At 34.8% G+C, this 27,975-nt stretch overlaps 1 long non-coding RNA gene across 1 annotated transcript in view; it reads right to left on the reverse strand.

Annotated features, from left to right (window-relative positions):
* Positions 1 to 27,757, reverse strand: part of LOC130453731 (uncharacterized) — a 58,404-nt gene extending 30,647 nt beyond the window's left edge. Inside the window, exons 1-3 of the long non-coding RNA XR_008911256.1 lie at positions 27,391 to 27,757; positions 3,894 to 4,765; positions 1,912 to 2,091 (exon numbers count right to left, since the gene is read on the reverse strand). This is a non-coding gene — a long non-coding RNA (uncharacterized LOC130453731). The remainder of the gene's footprint in view (positions 1 to 1,911; positions 2,092 to 3,893; positions 4,766 to 27,390) is intronic.
* Positions 27,758 to 27,975: the final 218 nt, after the last annotated feature.

Genomic DNA, 27,975 nt, shown 5'->3' on the forward strand with positions numbered 1-27,975 from the left:
TATCCCTTTACACCCCTCTTTAGTTCATCAATCCTCTGAAAAACACTGGCTTCCCCTCCATGTTTCTCCAATGCTATTTCCAGAGTTCTGTTTTCTGTCTTTATGTGTCAACTTTAATGCTTCCAATTTCTTATTATATTTCACCTGGTCTTTTTCTATTTTACAAAATATTTCATGTTTCACTTCTCATACATGACTCCTTCCTTGGCCATAACCTCATTTTATTTTATTAATACCATATTTCACTTATTAGCATCAACTTTTTTTTTGTTCAATAATTTCTATAGTGACTTCCCCTACAGAAAAGGGAAGCAGGTAGAGCACATTCCATTTGGAGTAGTTGGTCACAACTAAAGTATCATTAGCAAAGCTTATTTTTGTCAGATAAGTTAGATTGGACCATTTTGGACCTTAAAGATATAGATTAACAGATTGGTAAATTTCAGTGGTCAGGAGAATGACAGTACTAAATCCTGGGGGAACAGAACATTAGGCCAAGAAGGTTTAGAATAAAGAAAACATTTAAGATGGAGGCTTGACAATAATAAATTGCCAATAATACATTTATTTGGGATGCAAATGTTTCCTTTTAGCTTCTCATAATTAAAATTAGTCTAAAATTGGGGAAGAGATAAGATTGGGGCTTGAGAGAATAGGAGCCCAGAGAATGGAAATCAAGTTATGTCTGTTCTAATTAATCAATAAGTATCTGTTGTCTGTGCCCCACTTAGTGTTAAGTGTTGAGATATTTATGAAAAAATATGACACATAGTCTCTGCCTTTAAGGACTAACAATCTATGCCAAGAGATAAGGCACACAGGAAATAATTAGAGAATAATGAAAGGCAACATATAATTAAGTAGTAAGTTGTGTAGGACAGACAAATGTTCCAGGAGTACAGAAAAGGGAGAGATTAATTATCTCCCAGCATGGGAGAAAGCTTGCTGAGGAATAAAATGCTCTCCTGAGGAATCTAGAGAAAAGAAAGAATATGGAAAATACTTGAGGAACAAAATGGTGGATTACCACTTAGGAATATTTTTTTCCTGGGGGAAAATAATAGAAGGGAAAAGGGGTGGGGCACAGAGGAGTAAACTTGCTTTTAGAGAGAGGTGGGTCCGATTTTCCTCTTCAAAGAGGTTGAGAGACAGCATAGGCCATTTAAAAGCAACATAAACAGTGACAGGATTCTGGAGGGGCAGTCATTGGAAGACTAAAGCTCTATATGAGAACAGCAGTAACCACAGTTAATGCTAACATTCTCAAAATGACATTTATAAAATGAAGAGGTTGTGATGAGCCAGAGTCACACCAGAAAAGTGAAGCATGAAATGTATTGTTAGATAGAAAAAGACCAGGTGAAGTGTATAAAAAAATGGAAACATTAAATTTGACAGACATAAAGATAGAAAATAGAATTCTGGAGGAAGTAGACACTCTGCACAGTGAATATTAACTTACAACAATAGACTTGTAAAGGATGTATGGTTAAGCTACAAGGTTATTGATTTAAGAATGCATTAAATAATATGTAAATTACCTTTCCCAAAAGCAAAAAGAGAAAATTTATATAGATAGGTAAGTAGTGTGTGTGTGTGTGTGAGAGAGAGAGAAAGAGAGAGAGAGAGAGATTAAAATCATAACAAGTCCCTGATACATATTCAAGGTCTAGTGGAGGTAGTTTATATCCTACAAGCATGTAGGTCAGATGCAATTACTCACCATCTGCCATAACTAAAGGAAGTTGCCATGCCAATGAAAAAAGGGGACAGAAGTCTGACAAAAAAGAAATGTGGTTTTTTAGTCTGATTTGTACTCTATCATAGGGTCAGCAAGCTGAAGTTAGAGCCAAATTGGGATATTCTCACGTCTTGTAGTCTCATGTCTTATAGTTTAAATCAGAGACCAACCTCAGAAATTTGCTGAACATCCACTTCTCTGATTCTGCCCTGAGACAGCTTCTTTACTTTGGCACTGACATTTGTGATCCCCACAAGGGTTGTTGACATCCATGATCACAAGGTCTTTGACTGGATCCTGGGCCATCAGCAATCATCCTGACTTTTTTCCTGCTACTGGACTTAGATTCTCTGGAAGAGAGAGCAAGGATGGCAATTGTGTCTACATCACTTAAATCTAATTCACACAGAGGTCATCACCCATGTGATGTGTGGCATCACTGGTCCTCTTTGATATGAAAAACAAGTAAGAACAGACCCTATACCCAATCTTTCCTTAATCTATTCTGCCCTCTGAAAAAAAAATAATTTTCTTTAACAGGCTTCTGAATGTTTTGTTCCCCCTAGAAACAAATGTAACCAAATAATAATTATATCTATTTAGAATTTAATGGGGGCAGCTGGGTGGCTCAGTGGATTGAGAGTCAGGCCTAGAGACTGGAGGTCCTAGGTTCAAAGCTGACCTCAGATACTTCCCAGCTGTGTGACCCTGGGCAAGTCACTTAACCCTCATTGCCTAGCCCTTACCACTCTTCTGCCTTGGAGCCAATACACAGTATTGACTCCAAGATGGAAGGTAAGGGTTTAAAAAAAAATTAAAAAAAAAAAAGAATTTAAAGTTCCTCTCAACTTATCTCCATCCAACTTTTCCAGACTTATTAAAAAGCACAACTTTTCAAGTCTCTGTGGTCCAGGTAAGCTGGACCATTTCTTAATATTAATCATCTATGACATTCCAACTCCCATCTCCATCCCTTTTCATTGTCTGCCCCTCTGCATCTTTGTTTCTTAAAATCTCTTATTTCTTTTACAACTATGCGGGATTGCCACCTTTCCTGACCCACCCAGTTGCTTGGACCTCTCTGCCAAATGATCTTATACATATATGAATAAATTAATGAAAAAGCATTTAATTAGAACTTAGTATGTGCCAAACACTGCTAAGTTGGGATGCAAGTAATAAAATGGAGACAGTTCCTGCTTTCAAAGAACTCAGGTTATGTAACTGGAGGAAAGAATACATAAAGGAAAATTTAACTCCAGGTAGACTGTGTGCTCCTCAAGAGTAAGGATTTCAATTGGGGTTTCATATCCTCAGTACCTAGGAGCAGCATGCCTGGCACATAAAAAGTTTTTAATAAATTCCCATTGTTTTCTTGATTGATTAATGAAATAAAAATAGTTATTAGACATACGCTTGGCTGCTGAAAATTTTAGAGGGAACAGCTTCTGTTTTGTTCTGTGATATAAATTTGAAAATCCCTGAGACTAACCAACTAGAGCTACAAAAATCTTAATGACTGAACTTACATTAATGATGTCAGTCTCTCATTTAATTCACTAATCTTGATAGCCAATATCTTAGAATGTAAACTATGTTTTCAAAGTGAATGTGGCTCAGTTGTCCCCCAAGGAGCTTTTTGAAAGCCTTTACAGCAAAGAATTTGAGGTATTTTGTCTCATGCCTAACACATTAAATAACATTATTTCTCTCATTAGGAAGTGACTGCTAACCATGTCACAAAGAGGAATCTGCTGTTACTTGATAAAAAAAAAAATAGTTTAAACCATAGAATAAAAATGACAAGAACCAGAGCCTGGCCTTCTCCACTTGAACTTCCTGTTTTGCTGTGGGCTGTGCTGGGTTTGGGGCAGTCTCTGCTTTCTGTGCCACGGATAGGCAGCTGGTCCTCTGCAGCCATGAGGCCTGCAGCAAGAACAGGCTTGATTAGGAAATGACTTAAAGGTTTAGAGGGAGTCGCCTGCTGCTTGTTTAACTCCTGAGGTAAAAGAAGAACAAGGCTGGGACTTGTTCTGTTTGTTATCTAACACTTGTCCAAAAGAAAACATATGCTAAATAAGGATTTCTTGATGTCTCTGGAATCACTGCCATTTAGAGCTCAGAATCCCATGAAAAGAAAATAGACTCTTACCTCATTTTTGCTTCAGATGAATTCTTGTTATTAATTCTTTTCTCACAAATCAGGATCTCATAATTTTTAATGGGAGGTGAAGCTATGTTGAGGATCCCAAAGGACTTTAGTGTAGAAAATGCTTTTATTCTAATAAAAACATTTGAACTTTATTTGCAATTTCATTTCAAACTTTTTATCAAATTCTATTGATTCTATCAGATCAGACTTTCTATAAAATCCAGTACTAAAGCACTTAATTGTTTAAACCTATATAGATTTTGATAATAACTACAATTGAAAAGTATTGTATTGGGGCAGCTGGGTAGCTCAGTAGATTGAGAGCCAAGCTTAGAGATGGGAGGACCTGGGTTCATAATCCAGCCTCAGACACTTCCCAGCTGTGTGACCCTGGGCAAGTCACTTAACTGTTATTGCCTACACTTCACTTATTTTCTGCCTTGTAACTAATATACAGTTTTGATTCTAAGACAGAAGGTAAGGGTTTTTAAGAAAAGAAAAGTATTATTTATGTATGGATACACATGTGTACACAAGAGAAGACCGTGTGGGTATATTTTAGTTTGCTTCATTTTTTGCTGATACTAGGAAAAAATGGTCGGGCAAAGGGGTTTGGGAATATTCAGTAGACCTTAAGAAATACCAGTTAATTGATTGTTTTGCAAAGTTTGCAAGAGGAGTGGCTATTCTTATCCCTACTCTTTTCATGGCTTTCCAGCTTAGCAAAAGAGTAGTTATTCTTCATCAGTGGTAAGGAATAGCCTGGCAGAGCAGATACAGGATTGGCCTTGGAATCAGGAAAACTGGGTTTCTCTGATACTTGTAAACTATGTGATCTTAGAAGTAATCTCTCTGAGCATCCACTTCCTCATCTGTAAAATAGAAATAACAATATTTAAAATCTTCACTTCAAAAGGTCATCATAGGTAAAGTGCTTTGTAAATATTAACAAATTACATAATTGTGAGTTATTATTTTTGTTGTCAAAGGAATATTTTGCCTCTCATGAGTTTATAGACTTTAACACCATGCTTCAGCTACAGTTTCACCTTAGAATCTCCCTTAGCACCTGGAGCCTCCTCATCCTGGAATACTTAAATATCCTTTCAGTCTTTCAACCCTAGAATATCATTGCCAAGCAAGACTACTTCTGCCATGAGTGAGTTCTTCTTGAGACCTCTGTTTTGTGAAAGACCAGCCTTCATTCCACTTCCTGCCTTCATTCCACTTCCTGCTCTGCTCCTAACTTTTTAGACTTCAATGGACACCTCCAACCCAACCCACACATACACACACACACACACACACACACACACACACACCACACCACACCACACCACACCAACCATGCTTTCCAAATCTCCTTTTGTATATTAGTTTCTATCATTAAAATTTAAGTTCCTTGAGGGTAGAACTTTCTTTTTGGTTATATTTGTATCCTTGGTACTTAGCACAGTGCCTGGAACATACATAATAAAAGCATAACATTTTTGCTTTTTTGTTTTCTTGCTTCTTTTCTTCCTTCCATAGAACTGGAGAGAAATTAATTCATCTCAATGACTTACGTTGGATCCTCCTTCCTCAGGCTGGAGTCTTTTCATACTTTTTAGTCTGCTGAGTAAAATGTTTAAATAAGAGAATTGCAGGGAATCAGAGCAGAGAAACAGAAAACAGGAAGGTGAGAAATTATTGGCAGGGTAGAATAAAAGAAGAAAAGTGTATTTTGGAAGCTAACTATTGAATTGATTTCTGTTTTGTTTTTTTGTTTTGAGGGAACATAGGAGGTCTGTTATTTCATCAGTAAAGGGAATTCCTGGAGTGGAAACCATATCCATTAATAAAGATTAGCAACTTATCTATAAGTTTTGGTTTCAGAGATGTGGCACCTTAAGTATTGAGAAATTAAATGACTTTGCTATCATAGTCCCATAGCAAGTGTCAAAAGCAGGAGTTGAACTTGGGTGTCTCCAACTCCAAAGCCACACCTCTACCCAGGGTTTCATGCTGTCTCTTTTACCTCCTGAAGGTATGAGTAAAGTTTGAGTTTGAGGAACATATGGAAGTCCATAGGAAATATTTTGTGTAATAGAAAATGTAATTATAGGTTGAAGGAACACAGTATCTGTAGCCTTGGATTCAAGTCATGTGGGGCATCAATGGGACTTCCCAGTAGCTTTGGTAATCCCTACAGCATGTTATTTCAAAGAAAAGTAATCTCTCTATCCCCTCTTTTTGAGTTTCCTGGTGTTATGCAGAGAAGGCAAGAATCTTGAAGAAGGAAGCAGGAACACTTTAAGAGTCTCCTAACCTTTTGCTGTATTTTTCATTATAGCATAAGTTGTAGCCAAATGCAAATAGTGGTGAGGTGAATTGAGTTGCCCCCCAAGGCTTGGCACAAGGAACCACTGACTACAGGAACCAACTACAGTTTGCCTTTCCTCCCCAAACCCACATATTGGATCACTGGATAACTGAACTGGCAAGTGCCAAGATACACTGGCAGCTTAGTTTAATGAAACACTCAGCAAAGAGTCAGGAGAACTTGGTTCTAATTCCAGCATCCTAGCTAACAAAGTGAAACCTTGAGCAATCTGGCATCTCTGGGTTTCCATTTTTCCCTCTTATAAAACCGAACCATATCAACTAATGTAAACGTATTAGGACAGCATGCTACAATATATTTACAGTCACTTTTAAAAATAAATTTATAAAACTGGACATTTTCCTTTTAGTCATTAGTCAATACTATTGTATTTGGGGTAATTAAAGAATGTCTTTCCCTACACATTTCAGTGGGAATGATTATTTGATTACTAGAACACACAATTTAATTTAACTTAAAACCAAACAGGTCCCAGGTTTGGGCAGGGAGCAAGATAAAGCTTTGGAGGAGGAATAAAGAATAGCTAAAGCACATATCCATAAAAGATTCTCTAGAATGTCATCTCTAGCCTGCTTGTGCCCCTAAACAGAATTTCAAAGAATGTGTTACAAGACTACATGACTAATAAGAGACTGCATCATCCTTAAAGACAGAAACTACATCTTATTCTTCTTTCTATTCTTCCATTACACCTAACAGATAGAAGACATAATAAAAGTTTTGTTGTTATTTTTTTAATTATACTTTATTAATACGTTTATTTGTTACATTAAAATACTCCCTCGCCCCCTTTTAAAGAAGGTATCATTTGACAAAAAGATACATGTATATATAAAACTGTTTTGCTTATTTCTATTTATCAGTTCTTTCTCTGAAGGTAGACACACACACCATTCTTTAAACATTATTTCTGTTGCTGTATATAATGTTATCTTGGTTCTGCTAAATTTATTCCTCATAACTTCATGTAGGTCTTTCCATGTTTTCTTCTTTAACTTGTTTGCCATTTCTTATGGAGCAGTATATTGTACTACATCACAATCTTAGGCCACAACTTATTTAGTCATTGAGACAATTGCTGATGCTGTAAGCTGTCCCAAGGAAATCTAAAACATGAGGATATTGGAAAGGGAGAAGGAAGACATTTCCTGCCTTCTCATGAAGGTACTAAGGAGAGGGAAAATTTATTTATTTTTTATTTTTTAAATTTTATTTAATTGATTAATTTTTCCAGGATTACAAAAATCACGTTCTTCCCAAGAGGGAAAATTTAAATTAATTGTTTAACTGATATTTTTCTTTAGCTATTAGCCAATTATTATTTAGCTATTTGTATCACGAAATCATTTAATGTTTTTTTAAATGACATTTTATTTCATTCATAGATTGTGTTTCATAGCAACCCAGATGATGTCATCATCCTCAAAAATCCAAGAAATGCCAGTTGTTTCCAATAGCTTTATTTTGAAATAAATTCTATAATATAATTAAATAGATAAAAAATGTATCTTGAGCTATGAGTGAGCTGATGTTGAGAAAAATGAAAGATACCCTCCTGGCCCAGAAGATAATTGTTACTGGATTTGCAGAATGCATTGAGAAATATTCCAGAGTTGTAGGATATCTGAAATTATATGAGCAGAAGTGGATTGAAGATTTTTATTAGAAAATTGGTCTTTGGGAGATGAAGTACTAAGAAAGGTTCTAACTCCTTTATACAATTATTAAAATGATTTTTAATTTAGTTATTTTATTTTATTTTAATTAATTAAATTAATTTAGAACATTTTTATGGTTACATGACGTGCTTTTTCCTTCCTCTTCCCCCTATTGCCCCCCAGAGCCAATGAATGATTCCACTGGGTTTTACATGTATCATTATTCAAAACCTATTTCCATATTATTAATATTTGCAATAGAGTGATCATTTAAAGTTACCATTCCCAATCATATCCCCATTGTACCATGCAATCAAGCAAATGTTTTTCTTCTACATTTCTACTCCCACAGTTCTTTCTCTGAATGTGGATAGCATTCTTTCTTATAAGTCCCTCAAAACTGTCCTGGATCATTGAATTGCTGCTGGTAGAGAGAAGTCCATTACATTCAATTGTACCACAGTGTATCAGTATCTGTTTACAATGCTCTCCTGGTTCTGCTTCTTTCGCTCTACATCAATTCTTGGAGGCCTTTCAAGTTCACATAGAATTTCTCCAGTTCAATATTCCTTTCAGCACAATAGTATTTGATCACCATCAGATAACACAATTTTTTCAGCCATTCCCCAATCGAGGGATACCCCATAATTTTCCAATTTTTTGCTACCACAAAGAGGGTGGTTATAAATATTTTGTACAACTCTTTTCCTTTATTATCTCTTTTGGGTACAAACCCAGCAGTGATATGACTGGCAATCTTTTAAAGCCCTTTGGGCATAGTTCCAAATTAGCTTCCGGAATGGTCACGACTTCACCAGGAATGCATCAGTGTCTCAATTTTGCCATACCCCCTCTAACATTTATTATTTTCATTTGCTATCATATTGGCCAATATTCTATGTATGAGGTAGCATTTCAGTATTATTTTATTTACATTTCTCTAATCAAGAGGGATTTAGAACAGTTGTTCATGTTGCTTATTGGTAATTTCGATTTATTCATCTGAAAACTGCCTATTCATGTCCTTTGCCCATTTATCAATTGAGGAATGGCTTGATTTTTTTGGTACAATTGATTTAGCTCCTTATAAATGTGAGAAATTAGACCTTTGTCAGAGGTTTTTGTTATAAAGATTATTTCTCAATTTGTTGTTTCCCTTCTAATTTTGGTTACATTGGTTTTATTTGTACAAAACTTTTTAAATTTAATGTAATCAAAATTATTCATTTTACATTTTGTAATATTCTCTATCTCTTGCTTGGTCTTAAATTGTTTCCTTTTCCATAGATCTGACAGGTATACTATTCTATGTTCACCTAGTTTACTTATAGTTTCCTTTATATTTAAGTCATTCACTCATTCTGAATTTAGCTTGGTATAAGGTGTAAGATGTTGATCTAAACCTAATCTCTCTCATGGTATTCTTGATCTTTTGTTCTTCCAAATGAACTTGGTTATAATTTTTTTCTAATTCAATAAAACAATATCTTAGTAGTTTGATAGGTATGGCATTGAATAAGTAAATTAATTTGGGTAGGATTTTTATTTTTGTTATATTAGCTTGTCCTACACATGAGCAATTAGTGTTTAATTATTTAGATCTAGTTTTAATTGGGTGGAAAGTGTTTTGTAGTTATGTTCATATAATTTCTGTGTTTGTCTTGGCAGATAGATTCCTAAATATTATATAATGTCTATGGTGATTGTAAATAGAATTTCTCTAACTCTTGCTGCTGAGTTGTGTTTGAAATATATAGAAATGCTCATTATTTATGTGTCCTGCATCTTGGCTAAATTTGTTGATTCTTTCCACTAGTTTTTAGTTCATTCTCTAGGATTCTTTAAGTAGACCATCATATCATCTGCAAAGAGTGATAGTTTAGTCTCCTCGTTGCCTATTTTAATCCCTTCAATTTCTTTTCTTCTCTAATTGCTAAGGCTAATGTCTCTAGGAGAATGTTAAAAAATAGAAGTGATAATAGGCATCCTTGCTTCATTCAAGATCTTATTGGGAATGCTTCTAAGTTATCATCATTTTAGATGATTCTTGCTAATGGTTTTAGATATATAGTTTATTATTTTTAGGAAAGGCACATCTATTCCTATACTCTACAGTGTTTTCAATAGGAATGAGTGTTGTATTTTGTCAAAGGCTTTTTCTGCATCTATTGAGATAATTATGTGATTTCTGTTGGTTTGGTTGTTGATATGGTCAATTATGCATCTAGTTTTCCTAATATTAAACCTTCCTTGCATTCCTGGTATAAATCCCACCTAATCATAGTAAATAATCCTGGTGATCACTTGCTGAAGTCTTTTTGCTAGTATTCTATTTAAGATTTTTGTATCTATGTTCATTAGGGAGATTGATCTGTAGATTTCTTTCTCTGTTTTTGATATACTTGGCTTTGTAATCAATACCATATTTGTGTCATAAAAGGAATTTAGTAAAATTCTTTCTTTGCTTATTCTGTCAAATAGTTTGTATGGTATTGGAATTAGTTATTCTTTAAATATTTGATAGAATTCACTCGTGAATCAATCTTGAGATTTTTTCTTAGGGAGTTTCTTGATAGCTTGTTCAATTTCTTTTTCTGAGATGGGATTATTTAACTATTCAATTTCCTCTTTTGTTAAACTAGGCAATTTATATTTTGTAAATATTCACCTATTTCATCTAGATTGTCATATTTATTGCCATATAATTGGGCAAAATAGTTCTGTATAATTACCTTAAGTTCCTCTTTGTTAGAGATGAGGTTGTTATTTTCATCTTTGGTATTGTTAATTTGATTTTCTTCTTTCCTTTTTATTAGATTAGCCAGTATGAGCTCCTAGTCTTATTTATTAATTCAATAGTTCTTTTACTTTTGATTTTATTAATTTCTCCTTTGATTTTTAGGATTTCCAATTTAGCTTTTGTCTGGAGATTTTTAATTTGTTCTCTTTCTAGTTTTTTTAATTTGCATGCCCAATTCCTTGACCTCTTCCCTCTCTGATTTGTTGATATGTGAACTCAGGGATATAAATTTCCCCCTAAGTACTGTTTTGGCTGCATCCCATAGATTTTGATATGTTGTTTCCTCATTGTCATTCTCTTCAATGAAATCATTCATATAATTTATCATTCTATAATTTGTTCTTTAACCAATCAATTTTAGAGAATCATAATATTTAATCTCCAATTAATTTTTCATTTGCCTCTTCATGAACCTTTATTAATTATAATTTTTATTGCATTATGATCTGAAAAAGTTGCATTTATTATTTCTGCTCATTTGCATTGTTTGCCATGTTTTTATGCCCTAGTAAATTGTCATTCTTTTTCAATGTACCATGTGCTACTGAAAAGAAGGTGTATTCCTTTTTGTCCATATTTATTTTTCTCCATATATCTATTAACTCTAATTTTTTCTAAGATTTCATTCTTACTTTTTTCTTATTTATTTTTTGGTTTGATTTTTCTAGATCTCATAGAGGAAAGTTCAGGTCTCCCAACTAGCATAGTTTTACTATCTATTTCCTCCTTAAGTTCCAATAGTTTCTCCTTTAAAAATCTGGATGCTATACCATTTCATGCATACATTTTAAGTATTGATATTTCTTCATTGTCTATATTGCCTTTTATCAGGATGTAATTACCTTCCCTGTCCCTTTTAATCAGATCTACTTTTTACTTTGGCTTTGTGAGATATCATGATTGTGACTCCTGCCGTCTTTTTCTCTGTTGATGTACAATAAATTTTGCTCCAGCCTCTTACCTTTACCCTGTGTGTGCCTACCTGCCTCATCTGTGTTTCTTGTAGACAACATATGGTAGGATTTTGGTTTCTAATCCACTTTGCTATCTGCTTCCATTTTATGTGTGAGTTCATCCCATTCACATTGATTATCACCTGTGTATTCCCAACCATTTTGATTTCCTCTTTTAGTCCTGTTCTTTTTTTCTTTCACTATGTCCTTTTATACCAGTGTTTTGCTTTTAATCAGTGTCCCTATTTCCCACCTTTATTTTACTTTCCTTCCTCCCCACATCCTTCCTTCTTATCCCACTCTTATTTTTCTTTAAGGTCTATTTATTGCCATCCTTTCCACCTTTCCCTCCCTCAATGAGATATTTCATGTTTCCTTTTTATTTTGTCATTCTTTTGACATTGCTTTATTAATTCTTGCTGTCTTGTGAGATCATTACCTTCTACTTGCCCAATTCTAGTCTTTAAAGATTGGTTTTCAGTTATGTTCTTTTGTTTTTCCTTTTCAGTTTGATCTATTCTGCTCTTCATGGCTTCCAAAAGGTCAATTCTGGTCTCTAATTTGTTTATTATTCCATTTGATTTCTGTGCCTCTTTTCTTCTTCTGTGTCAAAAGCTTTTTCTGATGCTTATTTCCTTTGCTACTTGTGGATTGTGATTCCTGTGTGTTGGTGGACGTTACTTTCTTAGCTTCTGTCTTGCTGAGCTTTGCCTTGGTGATATCTTCCAGGAAGTTCTTTGTATAGCATATGTTAAAACATTTGGTTCTGAGGCTATTTTTCCAGTCCCTGCTGCCTCTGCTATGACCAGTCCTGCTTCTGCCTAGTTCCCTTGCTCTGTTGCCCAGGATCTGCATTCTTTAGCCTTGGGTCCCAAGACTCACATGCCAAGGCATTGCATTGCCCTTAGGTGTAAGTCTCAGTCAGCCCAGGAGAATTTAGAGATTGTCTGGCCCTCATTCTTAGGTGGTGTTGCGGAGGGGTGATCAGATCATGCTTTAATAAGTGTAGTTTCACTCCCTTTTAGAGAAGAAATCCCTCAACACTGCCTACCTTTAAGACTGCATGCCATGGGAGAACCCCTTTACTAGTCTAATTTTTTTATTTCTGTATTTTGACATGCTTTGTATTGATCTTTTGGAAGTTCCTGCTACTCTGTGGCCATCTTAGCTCCACCCCTTTTAATTTAGTTTTTTTTTTATAATCATAAGGTGGAAGAATAGGTAGAATGCAGTGATTGAAATTTAATAGACTTTACTACTAATAGTAATAGAATGATCCAGGACAATTCTGAAGGACTTAAAAAAAGAATGATATCTGCATCTATAGAGAGAACTGTTGGAGTAGAAATGCAAAAGAAAATATATGATTTATCTCTTGTTTATTCCAGTATATAATTTGGGGCTTTGGTTTTAAAAGATCATTGTATTATAAAAACGAACAATATGGAAATAGATTTTGAGTGATAATACATGTAAAACCCAGTAGATTGCTTGTCAGTTACATGATCAGGGAGTGAAGAAGGGAGGAAGACAATATGAAACATGTAACCTTGGAAAACTTATGTGTAGGTTTGTTACTGAAATAAAATAAAGGAAAAAATAGAATGCATTGATTGACTGATGAGGCCAAAGACAAAATAGCCATTAAGAAATATGAAATGTGGGTCTATTAAGAACTTTCTGGTTCAGACTATACTGAACAGACAGATAAAATAAGCAACATTTTCCTATTAGATATTTGTATACTAACTTATATGGTGAATTGTCTTTTTGATGCTAACAAATGAGGTATGTATTAAGTTTCTTTGAATAGTAATGCAAATAAAATGATGCATTTTTTATTTGTGTCAGCACTATAATTTTGAATGTCTTTTCTTTATCTCTAAGTTATCTTACCCCCAAATCATTCTAATAATCACGAATCTTTCAGAATGAGGAACAATACTTGAAATTTGAAAAGAAGAACCATCATGCTTGCTAGAAGAAATAAATGGATGTAACCAATGCTGATTTATCTGTCCCAAAAGGTAGGGATTTCTTGTTCATAAGAAGACTTAATGCAAAGACTGTTTGAGATTATTATTGTTCAGGTATGGGTTGGACTGAACTAGATGTCCATTGAGGTCCATTCCAACTTAGAGAGTTGAAGATCTATTCATCTATGCATTAAGTATCTAGTGAATACATAATACATTCAAGGTACTATATTAGCTATAAGTCCTTGGACCTTATCTGTAACCCTTAGGGTCTTGACCCATCCCTCTGTCTTGCATGGAGGGACCCTTCTGTGGAAATGTATACAGTCAAATCTGCCTAAGTAGGACAAGTAAGACAAACTGTCAGGCAATCCCAACTCCAACCACTTACTGACCCAGAACATAACTGGGCAGTTGGGAGTCCTCCTCACCAACTGTCAATGTCTTCTACCCCAAGAATTCCTCACAATAACTCTCAGCATGATTCTCACATTTTAAATGGACCTTTGTTCAGCACCAAGACACTGCTGGAGTCCCTGGTTGCTCAGACTTAGATTGGAGCCAAAACCAGGACCCCACTCACCCCAAATCTGCTCCTCCTTCACTGAACTTAAAACATACTGGACCTTGATGAAATTGCATCAGAGTGTAAACACATTGATGCCAGTTCCCTCTCAATCTTGACCCCCATCAGAGGATCTCAGAACATGACATTCTAGGACTCTTTCTCTGGAAATTAAAGCCCTTACAACCAGATGGCATGAGACTTGACTGGCAATGAACTCTGCTGCATCTCCTACCTTGTTAACACTCCCCATTCCCCTTCCATTCTAGTAGTTCATCACCTGGAAGGACTGCCCACCAACTTTCATAGGTCCTAGCATCCTGCCTGAATTTCTTAGAATTTCCAGTGTGCTAGTGACATTGATTTTTTCCATGGATTTGATCATAGCTCCTTGAAACTCAGCTCACCTTTTGACTAGAACCCAAACCAAACAGAAATACCTTCTAACCCTTCCCTCTCTACTGATGAGAGCCTGGCTCTGCCAACCACAGCTCTAAACCCAAACAATCATGTAGAGGCTAATTGTAGGCTCTCTCTGTAGGAATTGACAACCCACAAAAGACAAGGCTTCATTAGACAGAGTGGCCCCTTGAACAACCAGCCACCTGCTTGGGCAGCACCTGGTCTCTGGCTGCTAGAACAAGTGGACTCTTCTGGTACCTTCTAGGAGCCCAAATGACCCTCTCTGGAACCTGCCCATGACTGCAGTTTATTTTTTTTTGGAAGTCTTCCCTCCTTCTAACAGAAAACTCACCACCAAGAATCTGGCTATTTAGAAAACCTAGAAGTGGAGGCTAGAGAATTTGATCCTGATCTTTATTGTTACCCCAAGTTTTAATTATAGTTTTTTTAAAGAGAAGTATGTCCCATGAAGAAAATGAATGTGAAGGATGGGGCCTAACAATACCAGATCTTAAACTGTACTATAAAGCTGTGATCATCAAAACAGTATGGTACCGGATAAGAGATAGAGGGGTAGATCAATGGAATAGATTAGGGATAAATGACCTCAGCAAGGTAGTATTTGATAAAGCCAAAGATCCCAGCTTTTCAGAAAATAACTCATTATTTAACAAAAACTGCTGGGAAAATTGGAAAACAGTATGGGAAAAATTAGGTTTAGATCAATGTCTTACACCTTATACCAAGATGAATTCAAAATGGGTAAATCACTTAAATATAAAGAGGGAAGCTATGAGTAAAGTAGGTGAATATAGAATTGTACACCTGTTAAATCTATGGGAAAGGAAAGAATTTAAGTCCAAGCAAGAGACAGAAAATATTATAGGTTTTAAAATAAAAAACTTTTATTATATTAAATTTAAAATGTTTTGTACAAACAAAACCAATGCAACCAAAATTAGAAGGGAAGAAACAAACTGGGAAAAATTTTTATAACAAAATTCTCTGACAAAGGTCCAATTTCCCAAATATATAAGGAACAAAGTCAATTGTGCAAGAAATCAAGTCATCCCCCAATTAATGAATGGTCAAAGGATATGAATAAGCAGTTTTCAAATGAAGAAATCAAAACTATCAATAATCAGATGAAAAAGTGTTCTAAATCACTCCTGATAAGAGAAATGTAAATCTGAACAACTCTGAGGTACTACCTCACACCCAGTAGATTGGCCAATATGACAGTAAAGGGAAAAAATAAATGTTAGAGGGAAAATAGCAAAATTGGGACATTAATATACTGCTGGTGGAGTTGGAATTCTGGAAGGCTTGCAATTATGCCAAAAGGGCATACCCTTTGATCCAGCAATCTACTACTAGATTTGTACCCCAAATAAAAAATAAGGAAAATATTTGTACAAAAATATTCATAGCTGTGCTCTTTGTGGTGTCAAAGAATTGGAAAATGAGTGGGTGTCCCTCAATTGGGGAATGGTTAAACAAATTGTGTTATCTGATGGTGATGGAATTGTGCAACAAGGAATGATAAACTACTTGATTTCTATATGAGTTGGGAAGACCTCCATGAACTGATGTGAAGTGAAATGAGCAGAACCAGGAGAACATTGTACACAGAGACTGAAATATTATGGGATGATCATTTGTAATCGACTTTGCTACTGATAGCAGTGCAATGGTCCCAGACAATTCTGAGGCTATCCACATCTAGAGAAAGAACTGTTGGGATAGAAACACAGAAGGAAAACATTTGATTTATCACTTGTCTATATGGGTATAACATGTGGGGTTTTGGTTTTTAAAAAGATTACTCTTTTACAAAAACGAACAATATAGAAATAGGTATTGAGTGATAATATATGTATAACCGAGTGGAATTGCTTTTCAACTCTAGGAGGTGGGAGGGAAAGGGGGAAGAAAAGAACATGATTCATCTAACGATGGAAAAATACTTATGTTAAAAAAATTTTTTAAGAGGGAGATGTATGTCCCAGTTAACATCAGGGATCAGAAAAATTAATCAAGTAGTAAGATCCAACCAAGAAAACTAATCATTGAATAACCATAAGTATAATTAAGAGATGAAGAAGGAAAGCAAAAGTGAAGCCTGGAGATTAGAAGGAAAGAAAAAGTAGTGGGTTAGAGAAGAATAGGTTTTATGGGGAATAATAGGAAGGAAATTAGAAGTTTCCTATCATAGAGTGTAATATTAAGATGCTACCATAAATCCCCAGTGACAGCGGATATAGGCAAATAAAATTAAGAGACAAAAATTTAGACTTGTTCTCTTGAACTTAAAATGGAGACCAGATGTCCATTTGGGGCTGTGCTGTAATGATGTACTGAAAGATTGGTTGTTGAGAAAGTTCCTGAATAGTTAGTTTTTAAGCAGTAATCCACAGGTCAGGCTATTTTGTTTTGTTTTGTTTTGTTATTTAACCCAGTATACATAGCAGTGAATTCAGCGAATTCCTTTCTGCAGGGAACAGGCATAAATCAGGAGCCATCTGGAGTTCAGTAATGTGACAAGTGTTGTGCATTGTGTTCATGTTCTTACCTAGTGTTGAGTAATTAACCAATATAAGCTGAAAAATACCTCATTTTTCTTGTTTACTCATGTCTAAATGTGCTTTAAAAATTATTTTAAAATTGATTTTTCCCCCTCTTAGCCATATTGGCAAGCACATGTTTAGAAGAGGGAAATAGCACTGGGACAAGTAGGACAAGTAAGTTGAGGTAAACTTAGGTACTTCAAAACTGGTTCTATTCTTTTTTTTCTTTTTTAACAACCCTTACCTTCTGCCTTAGAATGGATAGTAACTATTGATTCCAAAGCAGAAGAGTAGCAAGGGCTAGGCCAGTGATGATGAACCTTTTAGAGATGGATTGCCAGGCCTTGCCCCCACCTACATCCTCCAGACCTAATGTCATGAAGAAATTACAGTATTCTCTTCCTGACCTGTGATTTTCTTCCTTTTGACTTTCTTTTCTCTCCTTTCCCCTTATTCTGAAGTGGCCTCTTCTTCTTCCCTTAATCAAAGAACTCTCTCCTCCAGTCTGCAGTCCAGGAATAATGGTAATGAAAGCAAAGAGGTAGGAAAGGCATAGTAGCAGTTTTCTCTCCCCTGATAGAAGATCCCAGGGCTGTTCATTCTTTCATTTAGTAGCATTTACCTCAGGATCTCAGGATGCCAAGACAAAAACTGAATAATTCATACCCTCAAGGCATCTTTCATTGTATCTCCAGCCTCATCTTCCAACTCTGAACCCCTTTCATTACATTCTCCAGTTTTGACCCAGTTCCTTTAATGAAATGCCAGGAAAAAAATACTAAATAAAACAAAGCATTTTTTAAAAGGGAAGCAACAATATGTCTAAAATGAACATTGATCTTATTTGAACACTTTATTTACAAAGACAGCCCACTATGTAACCTTTGTGTTTCTGTAAGTTCCAAGTAGGGTGTGGGAGAAGAGGGACAGGAGAGAATTTTCCTTAAGGAAGGAGAGGGATATTGGACTACTTTTTCATGTAACTAGGAATTTAAAGGTAGTCCAGGCTTTTGAGAATAAAGATGAAGTCTTAAGTCCTTCTATCTTCTATCTTATCACAGTGATCTGGTTCCTCTTTTCCTCCTTAAAATAGTCATTTGTGCTTATAATATCAGAATTTCATTCTTGAGAGTGTCCTTGGTCTAACTTGTTCAATAGAAGCCTTTCTCTGATATGTATGAAATCGTTTCTCCCAAATCTACATTGTATGAGTATTAATTTCTCCTCTTTTTTTAATCACAATATTTAAGATGTAGTCTGACATAAAGAGAAGTAGTGTCAAGCACTAAAAAAAGGTGAACTTGTGTCAGAAAATCTTGGTTTGAGTCAAAGCTGTCACTTATTAGTTGTGTGAACTTGGAGAAGTGATTTTGCCTTTCAAGCTTCCGTTTATTCTTTTATAAACTGGGAGTCATAATACTTACACTACATACCTCATAGAGTTGTGAGGAAGGTGTTTAACAAATTGCAAAGTACCACATAAATACAAGGTTTTGGTTTTGGTTTATCACTTCTTAATAGACCATAATGAGAGCTAAACTAAACTTCATGTGTCCTAGTGCTTTGTTCTACCATAGCAGGGACTTAATAAATATTTCTTTCATTTAAGGTTGAATTGAAAATGTACCTTACATTGATATAATTTCTATTTAAATTACATAGAATTTGTCTTTTAAAAGATAATTTTATTTAGGAAAATGATCCCTAATAGACAACTTATAATTGAGAATGTGATACATTTTTCAAACTTTTGTCCTTGTGGGTTAGTTATAAGCAGTTCAAGAATTCTCTACATTGAGAATATAATGATGACAGCATTTTAAAAGGCTTTTTAAGGATATTTTAAATTTGACAAATTCCATCTCATCTTTTTTTAAAAACTCTTATCTTCCATCTTGGAATCATTACTGTATATTGGTTCCAAGGCAGAAGAGTGGTAAAGCTAGGCAATGGGGATTAAAGGATTTGCCCAGGGTCATACAACTGAGAAGTGTCTGAGGTCAGTCTTGAACAACCAGGATCTCCTCTCTCTAAGCCTGACTCCTCAATTCACTGAGTCATCAAGCTGCCCTCCCACTCATTTTAAAAAAAGGTCTTTCAAATTGTCAAAGATTAAACAATAAAATAATTATCACAGACAATTTGGTTTTAATTTTTGAAAATTTCAGTACAATTCAATTTAATTTTTTATTTCAATTCAATTTAAAAAGATATGCATTATGGAATTCTGCAGTTTATCACTCTATTCAATATTTTACTGATTGGTAAAGACATAGAGAACTGAATTAATTGAGTTAGTTTGACAGATTGGTAGATTATAGAGTCTAGAAAATGTTAGATAACAGCTCCAACTGGAGAGCAAAGAAAATCACATTAATAATATGGTTATAAAACTTGATTCTGGTTTCTGAAGCACTTTCATTAATGCTGAAAAAAGTCCCACATGCTAGATGACAAGAAAAGATTACCTACAATGAAATCCTAGAATAAAGCCAGACTACATTTATTGCAATGTTGCCAACACCCAACACTGCTTGGTCACAGAAACAGAATAAATGAAAACAGACAATGTGATGAATTAAAATGACATGATTATAAGCAAAGGTGATAGAAGAAAGATTCTGAGGCCATGGCTCAGTGAATCCTTGAGCAATATAGCATAATTGAATCCTTGGGAAAGGATAATTTATAGATTAGTTGGCATACAGCTATTTTAAAAAATGGAGTTGTTCTTTCTGAACATTCATAAGCTAGTTCTGAGTCTAAAAGATGGAATGGAAAATTCTTCTTTAAACAAGAGTTCCCAATACTCATTAATGTATAAACCTTATTCATGTACCTTATGAAAACAAATGGTGATCCTGAATTGGTCTTGTCAACTACACCTATACACAGAGATTATAATTATAATGGTTGAGGATCATCTTTAAAATGAAAGATGGCTACATATAGTGATATCTCAACCTTATCCTTCATCTTAATAGTTGCAATTAGGAAATTTCAGCTATCTAAGATACTAATACCAACTTGGAAATGAAAACTTCTTTAAGTGGTACAGAAAATAAATGCTTTGGAATTTGTGCTGTTTATTCTTCTGGAGAAGCATGGAGCCCTTAATCTGGCCTAATTTGATTTAAAATTGTGACATCTAGTAAAAAATGCCACCCGATTTCCTTGGTGACCTGTGGGGAGAATAAAATGGGATTATTTGGTGTGGAGGTAAATAGCCCCAGAAGTCCTCAAATTCTAGTTCTGGTACTTATCTGATATCAGTGAAGTGGTGCAGTGGAGAAAGCATGAGATTTAGAGTCAGGACAGACCTGAATTTGAATTCTGTGTCAGAATTTAATAGATGTGTGACCTTGGAGAAATCACTTACCTTCTCTCTCCATTTCTTTTTCTGGAAAATGGGGATAATAATTGAACCTACTTCATAGGACTGTGGTGAACTTAGTTAATAGTGAAATACTTTACAACCTTTAACTGGACAAGAGATTTTACATCTTTGAGTCTTAATTCCCTCATTTGTTTATTAACCTTCAAATACTCTGCAAATGCTGGCTACTTCTACTATAAATTACAAATTGTGTGATATTTGGCAAGGTCTTTAAACATTTAGGACTCAAGTTCTTTCATTTGTAAAATGAAAAGATTGGATTGCATAGTGTATAAGCTCCTTTCAACTAGAAATTTATACTACTGAAAGTCAAATAGCAGAAAAGAGGAAGAAAAGAAACAGGTGACCCATCCTAAATTATAAGAAGGCATCTATCTCTATGCTTCTAAAGTAAAGCCACTCAAAGTGTTTTTGGTCTTGCAGTCTCAGAAAAATTCACATCACATTTCCAGTTTAAAAGACTTAGAAGTTATGCTTTGTTTTGGAAAGAATTGAACAGATATTTTTTAGAATAGAGACTTGAGCATTCTAGGATCAGATTTAGAATTTAAAAACACTTTAAAGGCCATTGAGTCCAGCTACATTTTCTAGATAATGAAGCTGAAGGATAGAAAAGTTATCCAGGATCAAATAGCAAATAAGTGTTTTGGGGGATTCAAACTCAGATTTTCCTAACTCCAATTCCAGCAGTCTATCCCCCTATTCCTATATGACAGCCAATAAACAATTATTTATTAATTGCCTACTATGTGCCACATAGTGAGCTGAGCACCAAGGAGGCACAGAAAGGCAAAAACACAGTTCCTTCCCTCAATGAACTCATATTCTAAAGGGGGAAACCCTGCAAATAATTGTATCTATAAGATATATACAGTACAAATGGAAGGTAATCACTATCACTGAGGACCACCAGAAAAGACCTCCTGCAGAAGGTGAGATTTTATCTGAGTCTTAAAGAAATCCAAGAGTCAGAGATGAGGACAGAGGTCAGTCCAGGTCTAGGGACAGTCAACAGAAATGTATAAAATAAGGAGATGGAGTATCTTGTGTAAGATACACTAAGAAGACCAGTGTTACTGAATTATAGATTATATAAACAGGAGTAAAATGTTAGAAGACTGGAAAAGTAATGGCCAAATTGTGGTGGGCCAATTTACATTTAAAAATGCCATGCAAAGACTTTTATACTTGATCAAGACTTAGTCTGTTGTGTTTTCTAGATTTGTGTGGAGGTAGGTTTTTTCTTTTGTTTGTTTTGTTGGGTTTTTTTTTGGGGGGGGGTCAAAGTACACTGTATTTCTTTGGCTATAAGTGGTAAAGTGACCAAGATCCCATAGTTAGATGTTTAAAGTAGGATTTGAACTTGGGTTTTCCTGAATCTAAATTTAGTACTTTATTCATTGTCACCTACCTGCCTAGAAAAGGCCTTTTGGCTGGACACAGCTAGGCCACAATCTCTACTGATCTGTCTAAAACTGACTAAAGGTTAAAGCCTATGGCCAATGAATTTTTTTCTCTTTCAGTACTTAAGATCACTAAATGGCCAAAGATTTCACTTCTGCTAACTTCTCCCATTAGATTACTCCTTAAGGGAAGGCACTATACTCTATAATTTTTATTATTGTAATAAATTTTTATTTTTCCCAGATTACATGTCAATGAAATTTTTATGTATTTGTTTTCTTATATTTTGCAATCCATATTCACCTCCTACCCTTGTACCATTCCAAGAAGGCAGGTAATGAGATATAGGTTGTATATGTATTATTATATAGTACATATTTCTATGTCATGTTGTAAAAGAAGACATATATTGCTTACACTAGAGAAAAATTCATGGAGGAAACAACATAAAGAAGGGCATGTTTCAACTTACATTAGACTGTTCCTTCTATGGTGATGGATATCCTTTTTTTTTTTTGTCATGAGTCTCTTGAAGTTTGGATCCTTGCTTTGCTGATAATAGTTAAGCCATTCACAATTGATGTCCATACATGATTGTTACTGTATACAGCATTCTCCTTGTTCTGCTCACTTCACTTTGAATCACTTCATATAATTCCAGATTTTCTGTTATCATCGTTATTTGTCATTTTTATGGTACAATAGTATTCCATTACAAACATAGCACAACTTGTTCAACCATTCCCCAATTGATGGACATCTCTTCAATATCCAGTTCTTTGCCAACACAGAAAGAGCAGCCATACAGTTAGGTTGTTTTTCCCTATCCTTAATATCTTTGGGATACAGAAGTAATAGTGATATTACCAGGCCAAAGAGTATGGACAGTTTTGTCTCCATAATGGTCATATCAGTTTGCAACTCCACCAGCACTGTATTCATGTTCCATTTTTCTCAGATCCGCTCCAACAATTTATGATATTCCTTTTTGGACATGGGTGATGGGTGTGAGGGGGTACCTATGAATTGTTTTAATTTACATTTCTCTAATTAATAGTGGTTTGGAGCATTTTTCATATTGCTAAAGATAGTCTTAATTTTTCTTCTGAGAATTGCTTATTCATGTCATCTGATCATTTGTAGATTGGGAAATGCTTTGTATTTTTATACGTTTGAATAAGTTTCTATATATTTGAGAAATGAAACCTTTGTCAGAGAGATTTGCAACAAAGATTCTTATTGCTTTATTTGCCTTTTAATCTTGGTTACATTGCTTTAGTTTGTGCTAAAACATTTGAATTTAATACAAAGTTATCTATTTTATATTTCATAATATTTTTATGCCTTGTTTTTTACCTAAATTATTCTCTTATCCATAGGTCTGTTTTGTGCTCTTGTAATTTGTTTATGGCATTACCTTTTATTTCTTAATCATGTATCCATTTTTACTTTACCTTACAAGGGTGCACTATAATTTTAAAGATAATCTTTTTAGCCTCCAGTATCAGACCACTCCAGTAGTTTGAAAAAAATTAAGGAATGAACCAATATACTTTCTAATTCCAAGAGAATAACATTGTTCCTGGAAGAATCTTGCTTAAGAAGTTTCTCTGTCTTTTAACAAAGTACTCCTCTCTAATGTCCAAGAAAATTAAAGGCAACCTTCAAAAGCATCTTGTTTGGACTTTCAGGTTGGAAGATAATGGATTTAAGATCAATGGGGGGGGGGAAGTCCAATTGGAAGAGGACTATAAGAATGATAAAACCAAGAATGCATTTTTAAAAATGATTTGTTGATGCTTTATAAAGAAGAAATAATAAGCACTTGTATATAATGTACTACATGCCAGGCATTGTGCTAACCACTTTACAAAAATTACCTCTTTTGATCTTTACAACAATCCTGGAATGTAGGTGCTATTTATTGTACCCATGTTACAGAAGAGAAAACTGAGGCAAGCATAGGCAAAATTATTTTTTCTGACTTATACATCTAGTGTCTGAGATCAGATTTGAACTCAGGTCTTCCTAACTCCAACCCTACCACTCTAGATATTGTGTCAACTTGTGGCCTTAAAAACATTAGTTATTTTCTAATATCCACTCTAATAGAACCTTCTTTTATAGTGAAAAAGTATAATTAACCAAAGAAAACATACAAATCAACTTTTTCAAATAGTATATTATTAAATATTTATATAGTCTACCACCTTTCTACCAAGCGATTAGGTATTCATTTTCATCAGTTCTCTGACTCAAAAGTAGTCATCGAATTCATCTGATTCTTGATGTCTATTTGTGTTGTTTTCCTGTATGTTATTATAGTTTTGTACATTCTATTATTTTGTTTGTGCTTACTTCATCCTGTATCAGTTCATACAAGTTTTTCATAGTTTCTCTGAATTCTTCCTATTCTTCTTTTCTTATAATATAACATATTCCATCACATTCATATATCATGATTTGTTCAGTCATTCCCCAATTGATAACCCACCATTTTCTTTAGGTTCCCTTTCCCAAGCTCTATACGTTGTCCTACACAGTCAATGTTACCAGAATAAGCTTCTACAAATAAATCTATCTCTGTTGCTTTTATTTGCCATAAAGGGTAAATTAAAAGATGAAAAAACTTTTAAGTCATTTTCCTTCTTCACTCAACTTGATCTTCTTTTCTCCCTACTCCCTTCCCTGGTCACCATATTTACAATTGGAAATATCATGGAGACATGTGGGGCATCTTGTTTGAATTGTCTGAAGCAAAACAATTCCTTTGAAAACCATAGAACAGATGCCAAGAAGTTAGTCTGCCAGGCAGAATGTCATCTTTTAAATACCTTGTTATGGCAGCAACTTTAAAAAATTCTGAAAACAATGAGCTATTTAGAATATCAACCTTCCATTTCAGGGCCAAGAAAATTAAATCAGAACAGCCCATGATTACATGACTGTTTCAATGTTCTTGCTTTTCTTCTTGGAACCATGTTGAATTATTTCTCAAATCACTGTGACCTATGGATTAGATCAATCCATTCATTCAAGGTACTTAGCAATGTATTTAACATAAGCATGATTTTATGCCATCATTTATTTGTTAGATTAAAATAGAAAGAAAATCTAACCACAGCGATGAATGATAGGATGGTCCATTCTGGCCTGTCTCCCAACACCTGAGGACAGGAGCACCTGTCAGCAGTTTTCCAGAACCAGGAACAACAAATAAATTGGATCTGAGAGAGGCCTAGCTCCCCGTATTCTGAGATTCTGGACCCAATATTTTCCAGATGAGTGTCAAACCAGCTTCTAGCTCTCCCCAATTGTTTCCCTTCGTTCTTTCCCCTCCCCTCTCCCGTTTGACAGTAGAATTACTGGATTTGGCTGTATCAAAATAACAAAGTTAGTAAGTAATTTGTCGGGGTTTTATTGCCATCTTTAAGAGAGGAAATGATTATGTGACTTTCTTCATATCTTTTTTTAAGCAGACATTATACTGTTGAAACCTTGACATGAACAAGGAACTTACATTTCTAAATAGCTTACCAAGCAATGTTTTCTGGTTACAAATGATCTTTAAGATAAGTAAAAAAAGACTCAGTGATATTAGCCAGAGTATTTTTTGTTTGAGTTATAGGATCTTCTTACATAATATTTTGTCATAATTTCCAGAGTTTAGCAGCTTTTAAACAAATATTGTCCTAGGAGTTTTTGCAGATTTTGGTGCTGAATTTCTCCAGTACTGTTGTTTGTTACTTGAAGGAATTTGGGTGCAACAGATTCATATTCTGGAAATTTCACTGATTAAGGAGATATTATAGAAAGAATGCCCGAATAGCTACTTTTGGTCTTATGAATGTATTGTTATACTTATGAAAGTATTATTAAACAATTTACTAAGTGCGAAGCATTGTGTTCAGTTTGGGGGATGCAACTACTAAAGTAAGAAAATTCTTGCTCATAAAGACCTTACATTCTAATATAGAGAAATAATACATTTCAGGGAGTGATGGCCAGGGGAAGATATTTTAGTCTGGGAAGTTTCCAAAGTAGTAAATGGAATCATAGGAGAGAAGACTGGCACACCCTTTCCCATACCAACGATTATATTGATTTGATTATAGTTCCCAGAGCGAGAATTGGAGAACTGGGGGGGAATACAATGATAGTGGCTAGGGTGAATGGGATGGACATAAAGAAAGTCTGGGCTGGAACCTCTGGATATAAGGCTATGTGAGTTTATAATCACTTACCAATCCGCACAGCCAGTGGAGTGATGAGTTAATTAGGTTTTCAAAGTACATTCTCTAAAAATCTTGTTGTTCAAAAAATGTAGATGTCTGAATGATTTGACTATCAAGGACTTTCTTATTAATTATTTTTATTAATTCGTTTAATTTCTTAATTAAATTAATTTGATTTAATGAAATGATTTAATTAAATAATTTAATTTCTTATTAATTTTTTATTAATTCATCCAGTCTCTTATTTTTGGTTCTCACTGACTTCTTAGAAGAGAGAGGGTATGTGGTATTTGAATTGCAGAAGTTGTGTGAAGGTCTTAGCCAAGATCTAGGATCAAAATAATCTTCTATGCAGGCTTTTATACCCAATCTCATCACATGATACCTCATCCCACTCTGATAATGGAGGATCAAGAACTAAAAGAAACAGAGACTTTATGGAAGAGAAAGCTCTGTTTTGATCATTTACACAAAAGAATCAGATATTGTTCTAAAAGATGATGATGTTCTAAAGGGAATGCCACAAGAGTATCACAGGTAGAAGGGTGATAACTAGGATTGGATATATCCATAACAGATTCTGTGAATTTTCAGACAAATGTAGGAAATCCCTTATATGTCTGCCATTTCCCCAGAACCAGTACAAGCTATGGAAACTACCAAACTAGTGCTGTTCTTTATTATTCATTAGTCATATTTTAAATCTTAGATCTTTCAGCCCAAATCCTAAAAACCAAAGTGTAAGTCACCTATATTCTTCTCCAATCTTCTTAGAATCATAACTTTAAAAGTAGAAGAGACCTAAAAGGTCCTTGAGTCTGATCCCCTGATTTTAGGAACTTTCAGGTGAGGAAACTCTCTCTACCAGGCAACACCTTTTCTGGAACTTACACTCTTTGTTTCTTAGAACACTAACATGTGGAGTGACTTTCCCAAGGCACATAACCAATATGTCAAAGAGGTAAGAACATGAATATAGGTCTTTGTGGCTTTAAGGTCAACTTTCTATCTATAGTGCCAGGTTGTCTCTCATTTTACAAATAAGGAAATTGAGTCTCAGTTAAGATTAAGTGACTTTCCCAGAGGAATCACATAGGTAGCAAGTTAAAAAAAAATAAAATTCAAACTCAAGTTCTTCTAACTCCAAGTGCACCTACCTTTTACTGTATGCTGTTGGTTCTCAGAGATTTTTCTTGACCAGGAATTGAACTCAGGTCATGACAATGGGCATTCACAAATTCTAAACATTAGGCAACTAAGGAATCACTACCTTCACATGACCAATTTTAATTCTCATTATCTCCAGGACTTGTGAGATCAGGTGTGGTTTCAGGAAAACCTATGGCTAATTCATTCTTATAGGATATTCTGAGGGTTCTAAAAGTTTTCTGGAATCCATCAGGTTTAGGTACCCCTTTTCATCTCCTCCCATGTAGGTCAAATTACCCAAACCCAAAGAAAAATGAAATTCTTTTAGTCAAAGTTATGGCAGGTTGGGAGGTTTGTTTCAGCAAATAAATGATGCTGGTCTTATTATTGTGTCACTGGGTTCTTGTGATCTTACACAATGGAACATATTCATGGATTTGCTTATATAGTGATATCTTGGCCTTCTCATTTCTAGCCAGGCTGGCTAAATTTCCCCCCTGAAGGTGCTGGGGTATCCTTAAAGGTTTGTGGGGTGTCTATTTCTATCTGTTTGAATCCCAACTGAAGTATTTTCCCCATTTGTTAAGGGCAAT

The sequence above is a fragment of the Monodelphis domestica genome, chromosome 4, assembly GCF_027887165.1.
Source record: "Monodelphis domestica isolate mMonDom1 chromosome 4, mMonDom1.pri, whole genome shotgun sequence".
Lineage (NCBI taxonomy): Eukaryota > Metazoa > Chordata > Mammalia > Didelphimorphia > Didelphidae > Monodelphis > Monodelphis domestica.